Raw genomic sequence first — 11,546 nt, 5'->3', positions numbered from 1 at the left:
CTCACTAGACCTCTCTATGGGAGGGTGAGGAAAGTAAATGATGACCTATAGGGTCTGAAAAACAGTTAAAGATATCCAATGCTAAAACAAGATGTCTGATTTATGTGAGATAATTGATTTGAGGAAATGCCAGCCCTTTGGTTTGACAAATAACGTCAGTGTTTGGAAGTAAAATTTGGCAGCATAGGCAAGAGAAATATGAGCATTGTTTAATAATTTCTTGAACTTATGTGAGAAAAATGATTTCAGTTAAAAATATATCCAATGCTAAAACAAGATGTCTGATTTATGTGAGATATATAGCTCAAGTTTTGAAAACAAGGTCAAACTTGGCTGCAAACTCCAAAGTGCAACTGCTGCCTTTGGCAGCAGTTGCACTGACGGTGAGCTTTAAATTCCTAGGGGGGGCTGCGTCATGGCTTGTCGCATGCAAGTCTAACAAGTGTGAGGTGTTAGTCCATAGCCAAAACAACTCACTAGACCTCTCTATGGGAGGGTGAGGAAAGTAAATGATGACCTATAGGGTCTGAAAAACAGTTAAAGATATCCAATGCTAAAACAAGATGTCTGATTAATGTGAGATATATAGCTGAAGTTTTGAAAACAAGGTCAAACTTGGCTGAAAAATCCAAAGTGCAACTGCTGCCTTTGGCAGCAGTTGCACTGAGGGTGAGCTTTAAATTCCTAGGGGTGGCTGCGTCATGGCTTGTCGCATGCAAGTCTAACAAGTGTGAGGTGTTAGTCCATAGCCAAAACAACTCACTATAGACCTCTCTATGGGAGGGTGAGGAAAGTAAATGATGACCTATAGGGTCTGAAAAACAGTTAAAGATATCCAATGCTAAAACAAGATGTCTGATTTATGTGAGATAATTGATTTGAGGAAATGCCAGCCCTTTGGTTTGACAAATAACGTCAGTGTTTGGAAGTAAAATTTGGCAGCATAGGCAAGAGAAATATGAGCATTGTTTAATAATTTCTTGAACTTATGTGAGAAAATTGATTTCAGTTAAAAATATATCCAATGCTAAAACAAGATGTCTGATTTATGTGAGATATATAGCTGAAGTTTTGAAAACAAGGTCAAACTTGGCTGCAAAATCCAAAGTGCAACTGCTGCCTTTGGCAGCAGTTGCACTGACGGTGAGCTTTAAATTCCTAGGGGGGGCTGCGTCATGGCTTGTCGCATGCAAGTTTAACAAGTGTGAGGTGTTAGTCCATAGCCAAAACAACTCACTAGACCTCTCAATGGGAGGGTGAGGAAAGTAAATGATGACCTATAGGGTCTGAAAAACAGTTAAAGATATCCAATGCTAAAACAAGATGTCTGATTTATGTGAGATATATAGCTGAAGTTTTGAAAACAAGGTCAAACTTGGCTGCAAAATCCAAAGTGCAACTGCTGCCTTTGGCAGCAGTTGCACTGACGGTGAGCTTTAAATTCCTAGGGGTGGCTGCGTCATGGCTTGTCGCATGCAAGTCTAACAAGTGTGAGGTGTTAGTCCATAGCCAAAACAACTCACTAGACCTCTCTATGGGAGGGTGAGGGAAGAAAATCTCCACGTGTTGGGTAAGGCTTCCATGAGATATTAAATATTACTTCTTCTGAAGTCACCTTAGTGATGTTTGAAAGATTAGTTCGAAATATAGCAGACATATTAATGGCCTTAACTGCCTTAATGGCTGATGATATTAGCCTTTTTCTCACACATATACATTTTTTGTTTAAATTTCCAGGTCCAAGTCACAACTTGCCAAATGACAATGACTCTGACTTCTTAAATTAAAAGATGTTGTCAATGGAAAGGTTAGAGTCTAGTTACTGACAAAATATAACCGTCCCATCTATTCTAGTCTAATTTAAAGACAAATTAAGATACGTGGGAAGGACCCGGTTTTCATAAGATCAGCTAGATGATTTGAGGAAATGCCAGCACTTTGGTTTGACAAATAACGTCAGTGTTTGGAAGTAAAATTTGGCAGCATAGGCAACAGAAATATGAGCATTGTTTAATAATTTCTTGAACTTATGTGAGAAAATTGATTTCAGTTAAAAATATATCCAATGCTAAAACAAGATGTCTGATTTATGTGAGATATATAGCTGAAGTTTTGAAAACAAGGTCAAACTTGGCTGCAAAATCCAAAGTGCAACTGCTGCCTTTGGCAGCAGTTGCACTGACGGTGAGCTTTAAATTCCTAGGGGTGGCTGCGTCATGGCTTGTCGCATGCAAGTCTAACAAGTGTGAGGTGTTAGTCCATAGCCAAAACAACTCACTAGACCTCTCTATGGGAGGGTGAGAAAAGTAAATGATGACCTATAGGGTCTGAAAAACAGTTAAAGATATCCAATGCTAAAACAAGATGTCTGATTTATGTGAGATAATTGATTTGAGGAAATGCCAGCCCTTTGGTTTGACAAATAACGTCAGTGTTTGGAAGTAAAATTTGGCAGCATAGGCAAGAGAAATATGAGCATTGTTTAATAATTTCTTGAACTTATGTGAGAAAAATGATTTCAGTTAAAAATGTATCCAATGCTAAAACAAGATGTCTGATTTATGTGAGATATATAGCTCAAGTTTTGAAAACAAGGTCAAACTTGGCTGCAAACTCCAAAGTGCAACTGCTGCCTTTGGCAGCAGTTGCACTGACGGTGAGCTTTAAATTCCTAGGGGGGGCTGCGTCATGGCTTGTCGCATGCAAGTCTAACAAGTGTGAGGTGTTAGTCCATAGCCAAAACAACTCACTAGACCTCTCTATGGGAGGGTGAGGAAAGTAAATGATGACCTATAGGGTCTGAAAAACAGTTAAAGATATCCAATGCTAAAACAAGATGTCTGATTAATGTGAGATATATAGCTGAAGTTTTGAAAACAAGGTCAAACTTGGCTGAAAAATCCAAAGTGCAACTGCTGCCTTTGGCAGCAGTTGCACTGACGGTGAGCTTTAAATTCCTAGGGGTGGCTGCGTCATGGCTTGTCGCATGCAAGTCTAACAAGTGTGAGGTGTTAGTCCATAGCCAAAACAACTCACTAGACCTCTCTATGGGAGGGTGAGGAAAGTAAATGATGACCTATAGGGTCTGAAAAACAGTTAAAGATATCCAATGCTAAAACAAGATGTCTGATTTATGTGAGATATATAGCTGAAGTTTTGAAAACAAGGTCAAACTTGGCTGCAAAATCCAAAGTGCAACTGCTGCCTTTGGCAGCAGTTGCACTGACGGTGAGCTTTAAATTCCTAGGGGTGGCTGCGTCATGGCTTGTCGCATGCAAGTCTAACAAGTGTGAGGTGTTAGTCCATAGCCAAAACAACTCACTAGACCTCTCTATGGGAGGGTGAGGGAAGAAAATCTCCACGTGTTTGGTAAGGCTTTCATGAGATATTAAATATTACTTCTTCTGAAGTCACCTTAGTGATGTTTGAAAGATTAGTTCGAAATATAGCAGACATATTAATGGCCTTAACTGCCTTAATGGCTGATGATATTAGCCTTTTTCTCACACATATACATTTTTTGTTTAAATTTCCAGGTCCAAGTCACAACTTGCCAAATGACAATGACTCTGACTTCTTAAATTAAAAGATGTTGTCAATGGAAAGGTTAGAGTCTAGTTACTGACAAAATATAACCGTCCCATCTATTCTAGTCTAATTTAAAGACAAATTAAGATACGTGGGAAGGACCCGGTTTTCATAAGATCAGCTAGATGATTTGAGGAAATGCCAGCACTTTGGTTTGACAAATAACGTCAGTGTTTGGAAGTAAAATTGGCAGCATAGGCAACAGAAATATGAGCATTGTTTAATAATTTCTTGAACTTATGTGAGAAAATTGATTTCAGTTAAAAATATATCCAATGCTAAAACAAGATGTCTGATTTATGTGAGATATATAGCTGAAGTTTTGAAAACAAGGTCAAACTTGGCTGCAAAATCCAAAGTGCAACTGCTGCCTTTGGCAGCAGTTGCACTGACGGTGAGCTTTAAATTCCTAGGGGTGGCTGCGTCATGGCTTGTCGCATGCAAGTCTAACAAGTGTGAGGTGTTAGTCCATAGCCAAAACAACTCACTAGACCTCTCTATGGGAGGGTGAGAAAAGTAAATGATGACCTATAGGGTCTGAAAAACAGTTAAAGATATCCAATGCTAAAACAAGATGTCTGATTTATGTGAGATAATTGATTTGAGGAAATGCCAGCCCTTTGGTTTGACAAATAACGTCAGTGTTTGGAAGTAAATTTGGCAGCATAGGCAAGAGAAATATGAGCATTGTTTAATAATTTCTTGAACTTATGTGAGAAAAATGATTTCAGTTAAAAATATATCCAATGCTAAAACAAGATGTCTGATTTATGTGAGATATATAGCTCAAGTTTTGAAAACAAGGTCAAACTTGGCTGCAAACTCCAAAGTGCAACTGCTGCCTTTGGCAGCAGTTGCACTGACGGTGAGCTTTAAATTCCTAGGGGGGGCTGCGTCATGGCTTGTCGCATGCAAGTCTAACAAGTGTGAGGTGTTAGTCCATAGCCAAAACAACTCACTAGACCTCTCTATGGGAGGGTGAGGAAAGTAAATGATGACCTATAGGGTCTGAAAAACAGTTAAAGATATCCAATGCTAAAACAAGATGTCTGATTAATGTGAGATATATAGCTGAAGTTTTGAAAACAAGGTCAAACTTGGCTGAAAAATCCAAAGTGCAACTGCTGCCTTTGGCAGCAGTTGCACTGACGGTGAGCTTTAAATTCCTAGGGGTGGCTGCGTCATGGCTTGTCGCATGCAAGTCTAACAAGTGTGAGGTGTTAGTCCATAGCCAAAACAACTCACTAGACCTCTCTATGGGAGGGTGAGGAAAGTAAATGATGACCTATAGGGTCTGAAAAACAGTTAAAGATATCCAATGCTAAAACAAGATGTCTGATTAATGTGAGATATATAGCTGAAGTTTTGAAAACAAGGTCAGACTTGGCTGAAAAATCCAAAGTGCAACTGCTGCCTTTGGCAGCAGTTGCACTGAGGGTGAGCTTTAAATTCCTAGGGGTGGCTGCGTCATGGCTTGTCGCATGCAAGTCTAACAAGTGTGAGGTGTTAGTCCATAGCCAAAACAACTCACTAGACCTCTCTATGGGAGGGTGAGGAAAGTAAATGATGACCTATAGGGTCTGAAAAACAGTTAAAGATATCCAATGCTAAAACAAGATGTCTGATTTATGTGAGATATATAGCTGAAGTTTTGAAAACAAGGTCAAACTTGGCTGCAAAATCCAAAGTGCAACTGCTGCCTTTGGCAGCAGTTGCACTGACGGTGAGCTTTAAATTCCTAGGGGTGGCTGCGTCATGGCTTGTCGCATGCAAGTCTAACAAGTGTGAGGTGTTAGTCCATAGCCAAAACAACTCACTAGACCTCTCTATGGGAGGGTGAGGGAAGAAAATCTCCACGTGTTTGGTAAGGCTTCCATGAGATATTAAATATTACTTCTTCTGAAGTCACCTTAGTGATGTTTGAAAGATTAGTTCGAAATATAGCAGACATATTAATGGCCTTAACTGCCTTAATGGCTGATGATATTAGCCTTTTTCTCACACATATACATTTTTTGTTTAAATTTCCAGGTCCAAGTCACAACTTGCCAAATGACAATGACTCTGACTTCTTAAATTAAAAGATGTTGTCAATGGAAAGGTTAGAGTCTAGTTACTGACAAAATATAACCGTCCCATCTATTCTAGTCTAATTTAAAGACAAATTAAGATACGTGGGAAGGACCCGGTTTTCATAAGATCAGCTAGATATATATATATATAATTAGTTCTTATTTCTCTACTAATGTTACGTTTTTCGAAGGGACAAAGTATAGGTTTCGCTTCTGACTCTTCTTTTTTTTTTGGGGGGGGGGGGGGGGGGGGGGGAACACGATTTTCCTTGCATGTGTAAGATTTCTTTGGCAAGTGTACATTCCGGCTATCCCTGGCGTTATCAATTAATGAAAATTAGTTGTTGATTACAATCAATATAATCAATAGTAATCAATAATAATCCAAATCGTCTTAATTGCTATTGATTATTATTAATTTTTATAGGTAATCAATAACTGAATACGCAACTTAATGGTGTGGTAGCGTGGACGTGCGTCATAAATCACGGGCATATTTTTGTGTCCAGAGTAATTCGATTGCACACGCTTTTGCCGTGTTGTGATAATTCCTTGCATTCCCACCGGGATTCCCACAACACGCTTGTTTCCGGACTTGACTTGTTCCAGACTTTTGTTGGTGTTTGTGATGGCGAAGCAAGTGGAACTATCTATACGGTGCGACGGTGGTTAAGTTAAGGCTACCACGAATGTTCCTTTAAAGTGAATGTTGGGGAAACATTTTACGCATTCAAGAAGAAAGGAGAACTTGGGAATGCGTTCAAAGTTGCCAATGATCGGGGGCAGCTCGGCCACCTTCAAATCGAGCTTGTTAGTCCTCTGTGGCCCTTACACGAAAAGATTACTGTGTAGGTTTGGCCTATATTCAGGCGGCATAAAAATTGTTTCTTGTAGTGACATTATAAATGCTGAGTATCTGAGTATAGCCTCTGGTTGTGATCATTACAAAAACAATAGGCTTGATTTGGTTCTTGTACTGCAGTTTACCGTTGGACAAAATTTGCTGATGTACACGGTTTCCATCATTGTTGACTGAAATTCAAAAATATTTATCTCTCGCTTTTTGTGATTAACTAATCATCAAGTGTTCGCTGAGAGTAGCTGGGTGCGGCCTTGACCTTGGGACTGAAGATAGTAAAAATTAACATTTAATAACATGTTCTTATTTCGAGACCATCAAACGTTTTAGTAATTAGTAAGCTTTTAACAGTAAACTGTAGTAAAACTGCTACAAATTTGAAACATTCGATTTGCAATAACTTGAAGCATAGCAAATAAAGTTTAGTGAGTGGTTTGTTAATTCATATCAAGAGAAAATGAGGGGACAGAGAGGAAGGCTCCCGGTCCAGCCCGTGGGATATGTCATATCCACGAAAGTTATTTTTAGATGAGCGGAAGTCTGTCTTCCGAGAAGTCCGCATGCAGGTCTGATGTTTGAAAGAAAATAAATATTCATCAGCATTCCACGTGCTCCGCCGTTTTCTCTTTTCACTGAGAACCTGAGAGCGAGGAAAGACTGCATGCGGACGTCTCGAAAGACAGACTTCCGCTAGAACGAAGACTTCCGCTCGTCTAAAAATAACTTTCGTGGACATGACATATCCCGGCCAACGCCCTGAGCCTCCCTCTCTGTCCCCTCATTTTCTCTGGTTCATATGGTGCGTTTTATTGATTTCATAATCAATAAAAATCAATATCAATCGATGGTAATAAAAATCGATACTCTCTCAACTTTTAGGCATTGATTTTTATTGATTTCCAATACCAATCAATTAATTGTTATTGATTATTGTTGATTTTCATTAATTGATATCGCCAGGGGACATCGCATGACTCGGTAACACGTCTCAACAGGCTAATAATATAATTTAATAATTCTCTCGGTTTGTTAAGAATGAATGCCATTAACAACAGTTTTAAATGTGAACAACTATTCTATGATCGCGTTTCAGCCTATGGTCGGGCCTTGGAATGTGGACTTTGAACTTTAGACTACGGAATTTGAACTGGATATGAAACATGTACGAGATAACGATGTCGGACTGCATAAATTAGAGTAAACAGCAAAACAAGGATAGCACCTACTGACCAAGATGTTGTAACACAAAATAAAGAACACTGCAATACTGTGAACTTAAAAGGAAATCGGCTTAAAGTACGTCGAACAATGTGTAGCCTTCCCTTAGCCTCTTGTTTGAATACTGTTTTAACACGAAACAGGGTTGCACAGTTAGACTGCAGGTGGTGACCACCGTTATGTTGCCTACTGAATGACATTATCAGTAATGGCCATCAAATGATCTTACAAAATGCCAAATGTTTCAAATGTCGTCTTGAAAATTCCTTTTTATGTTCGTCTGTTTTAGTGTGAACTGACATTTTGATGCAACAAAAGATGCCAAGGTCTGTTTTGCACAAGACAAACTGTACTGAGATCAAGAATTCCCGAGGGAAAGAAAGAAGGACATGCAGAGAGGAACGACAAAATAACATGAGAAATTTAGGGGACCATACAGGAGAGAGGACTAAGAAATGCAAGCGGGATGAAAAGTGCTTTAGTGAAGCTATAAAATCAAGTGGAATCCATACTGGAAAAAGGCCATATAAATGCAAACAGTGTGGCAAGTGTTTTAGAAGTGTAGCTCATTTAAAAAGGCATGAAAGGATTCACACTGGCGAAAAGCCTTATAAATGCAAACAGTGTGGCAAGTGTTTCAGTCAAGGACAACATTTAAGGATTCATGAAAAAACACATACTGGAGAAAAGCCTTATAAATGCAAACAGTGTAGAAAGTGTTTCAGTCACGGACAAACTTTAAGGATTCATGAAAGAACACATACTGGAAAAAAGCCCTATGAGTGCAAACAGTGTGGAAAGTGTTTTAGTACAGCAGGATCTCTAAGAGAACATCAACGAATCCACACTGGAGAAAAGCCTTATGAATGCAAACAGTGTGGCAAGTGTTTTAGAAGTGTAGGACATTTAAAAATGCATGAAAGAATTCACACTGGCGAAAAGCCTTATAAATGCAAACAGTGTGGCAAGTGTTTCAGTCAAGGACAACATTTAAGGAGACATGAGAGAACACATACTGGAGAAAAGCCTTATGAATGCATAGAGTGAGGAAAGTGTTTTAGTAGAGCAGGATCTCTAAGAGAACATCAACAAATCCACACTGGAGAAAAGCCTTATGAGTGCAAACAGTGTGGCAAGTGTTTTAGAAGAGCGGGATCTCTAAGAGAACATCAACGAATCCACACTGGAAAAAAGCCTTGAGTGCAAACAGTGTGGAAAGTGTTTCAGTCGAGGAGAAAATTTAAGGATTCATGAAAGAACACATACTGGAAGAAAGCCTTATGAGTGCAAACAGTGTGGCAAGTGTTTTATACAGAAAGGAACTCTGAGAAGACATGAGGGAACGCATACTGGAGAAAAGCCTCACAAATGTAAACAGTGTGGCAAGTGTTTTGGCCAAGCATTTTCTCTAAGGAGACATGAAAAAACCCATACTGGTGAGTCGATAAAAGAGCGCAGTTTAGACCACCATGAAAAGCATAGTTGTTGGATTTGCCAGGAGGAGTTGAGCAGCGAGCTTGTTCTTCTTGAACATTACCAAAATCATATGCAGTTGGAGGAGCCTTCGATCTGAATTGGTTTAGTAGCAAGCTTTCCCTTTGACAACTTCTAACCTAATTGGATGGAATTATCTCAATGAAATGTATAAATGGAGGACTTGAATGCTTGGTGCTCTAACCTCGACTTTGAAGCTTTCATTTCACATTTCTAACCCTGCATCATTCACACTGATTGTTAGAGGGGAATTTCGAGTGTAAAAGCTATGTATGTACCAGTTGAAAGTACTTGCACTTATCTTATCTAGGTCGTTACGATCTCCAAACTATTTCTTTTTATAGGAAAGGTCTGCTTCTTTCTTTCCCCTTCAGGTGAATAAATTCACTGCTATCGGCACGACTTCAATTTAAGTTCTTTGCCCCTGCTTCGTGTCTTTGCATGCAGTTCTTAGTTATTGATTGGTACCTGTTTTTCTGTTATTATTAACAAAGTTGAGTTGTGAATGAGTTTTGTGCGTTTCTGCTAGTTTATAGTTGCTGCACAGAATATGAAGCGCAATTCACTTGAAAATACTTCCTTGAGTCTTTCTACTGACGAGGATCAACTAATGGCATTCAGTCTCTGCCTCTTGTTAGCGGAATAACAACACTACATACTTGGTGACCCGAGCTGATTAACACTAATTTTGCATTCGTGCAGTTTCCTTAATTGTGTTAACTCCTTATCTGTGTTCTTCGAATTTCACTTTGGAGTTTATGTTATGTATACATACGGCAACTTAAGGTCTGAGTACGAAAAGCCATCAGAAATTGTTTTATTACACTTATGGGAACATCCCGGTTTGTTACATTAATATTGTTGTTATCCAATACTTTTATCATTGTATCCAGACGATATTCGCAAGAATGAAATTTTCAGTGCGAGGGTGGCCGGAAGAGACAATTAATTCATCGCCCAAATGTTATGTATTAAAAAAATGAGAAACAACACGAACGACAATAAAAGATATTGTTCATTTTCCAAAAACGAATTGTTTCTTTTCAAATGTTGATTTGCCAATACTTCAATATGCTGCATTCTAGTAGAGTTCGAAATCCTTAAATTTCTACAGCGGTCGGATCAGCCGTCCCGATCTGGAGGTTTGCAGGACGCCAGGAGTCTTTGTGGTAAGAGGAGACGTGCTGCGGTGACCGTTAGTCTGCGTTTCTTAGTGATGTTGTGCAACCTCTGGGAGGGGTGGGATGGTGGTGCATTTAGTTTGGGGGAGGGGGTGGTCCTGTCTCTCGGTGATCGGGGTCGGGAAGAATCGTGTTACTTAAGCTGATTGCTGGTGCCGAAGGAAGAAACTGCGCAGACGGACGTGGAGGAGAGCACTGAGGGATGGTTCGCGGATGCGCAGCTGGTTGCAATTGGGCCCCGTTTGGACGGAGTACACGCTTGCCAGTGTTTATGGCGTAGGTGCGTGGCAACGGGCTGGCGACGACCTGACCTAAAATCCATGGTGATTTACGTTGTAACGGACGAGGCTTGGTGTAAGCGTGCGAAGGTTGAGTGGGCTTGTATTGCATTTTTGAGGCCTCCTTGCGTAGAGTGATGTCAGAAAATACTGTCGAATGTTCTGCCAGTGCAGTTTTTCGGAGGTCTTCTGAGTGACAGTGTAGAGTTTGGTAAGGTGTTGATCTCAGGGACGATCGAAGATTGTTTATTCCGCTTCGAACACCTGTGCACCTGTGCACCTGTGCACCTGTGCATGTAATTAAAATGATAAAGAGGACCCTTGCCTTTCTTTTCAACAAGAAAAGCGATACTATCAAAAGCGACGGGCTTTATCAGGATTAGAAGTAGTTTAAACATGACTGACATTGATTAATAGCTTTGCGACTCGCTTGGATTGCCCGTCTGCTTTCTTTTCGTTCTCAAACTGGAAATTAATTCCCAACAACTTTTTCAGAAAACTTGGCGGTTTAAAGTTTTTACTTTTGTGCAACTATGATACAAAATTTCTCCATCCCAAATTACCGGTTTTTTTGATAGAGAAATGCTGTCTTTCTTCAGTGAGCTTAAATCATTGGATACCTTCTATCCAGGTAAAACTAGTACTGTCATGTTTAACAATAGAGAGATTTTCATAGACAATAAACCGTCTTGGTCTGTGGCGTACCCCAAGGCTCAATTCTCGGGCTACTGTTTAAGCCCAATTGTAAATTTTAGCAGTGTACCGGAGTGACAGGCCTACACGACTCCCTAGCGCGTGCTTTAATCTTTCAGTTTTGTAATTTGGCTCTCGCGAGTATGTATTTGATTGACCGCCC

At 39.8% G+C, this 11,546-nt stretch overlaps 1 pseudogene; it reads left to right on the top strand.

The window, feature by feature from the left end:
- Positions 1-1,535: 1,535 nt before the first annotated feature.
- Positions 1,536-10,223, top strand: LOC137999580 (zinc finger protein 709-like; annotated as a pseudogene).
- Positions 10,224-11,546: the final 1,323 nt, after the last annotated feature.

The sequence above is a fragment of the Montipora foliosa genome, chromosome 1, assembly GCF_036669935.1.
Source record: "Montipora foliosa isolate CH-2021 chromosome 1, ASM3666993v2, whole genome shotgun sequence".
Lineage (NCBI taxonomy): Eukaryota > Metazoa > Cnidaria > Anthozoa > Scleractinia > Acroporidae > Montipora > Montipora foliosa.
Note: the sequence above shows the minus strand (reverse complement) of the source record. Positions and strands in the feature narration are given on the sequence as shown.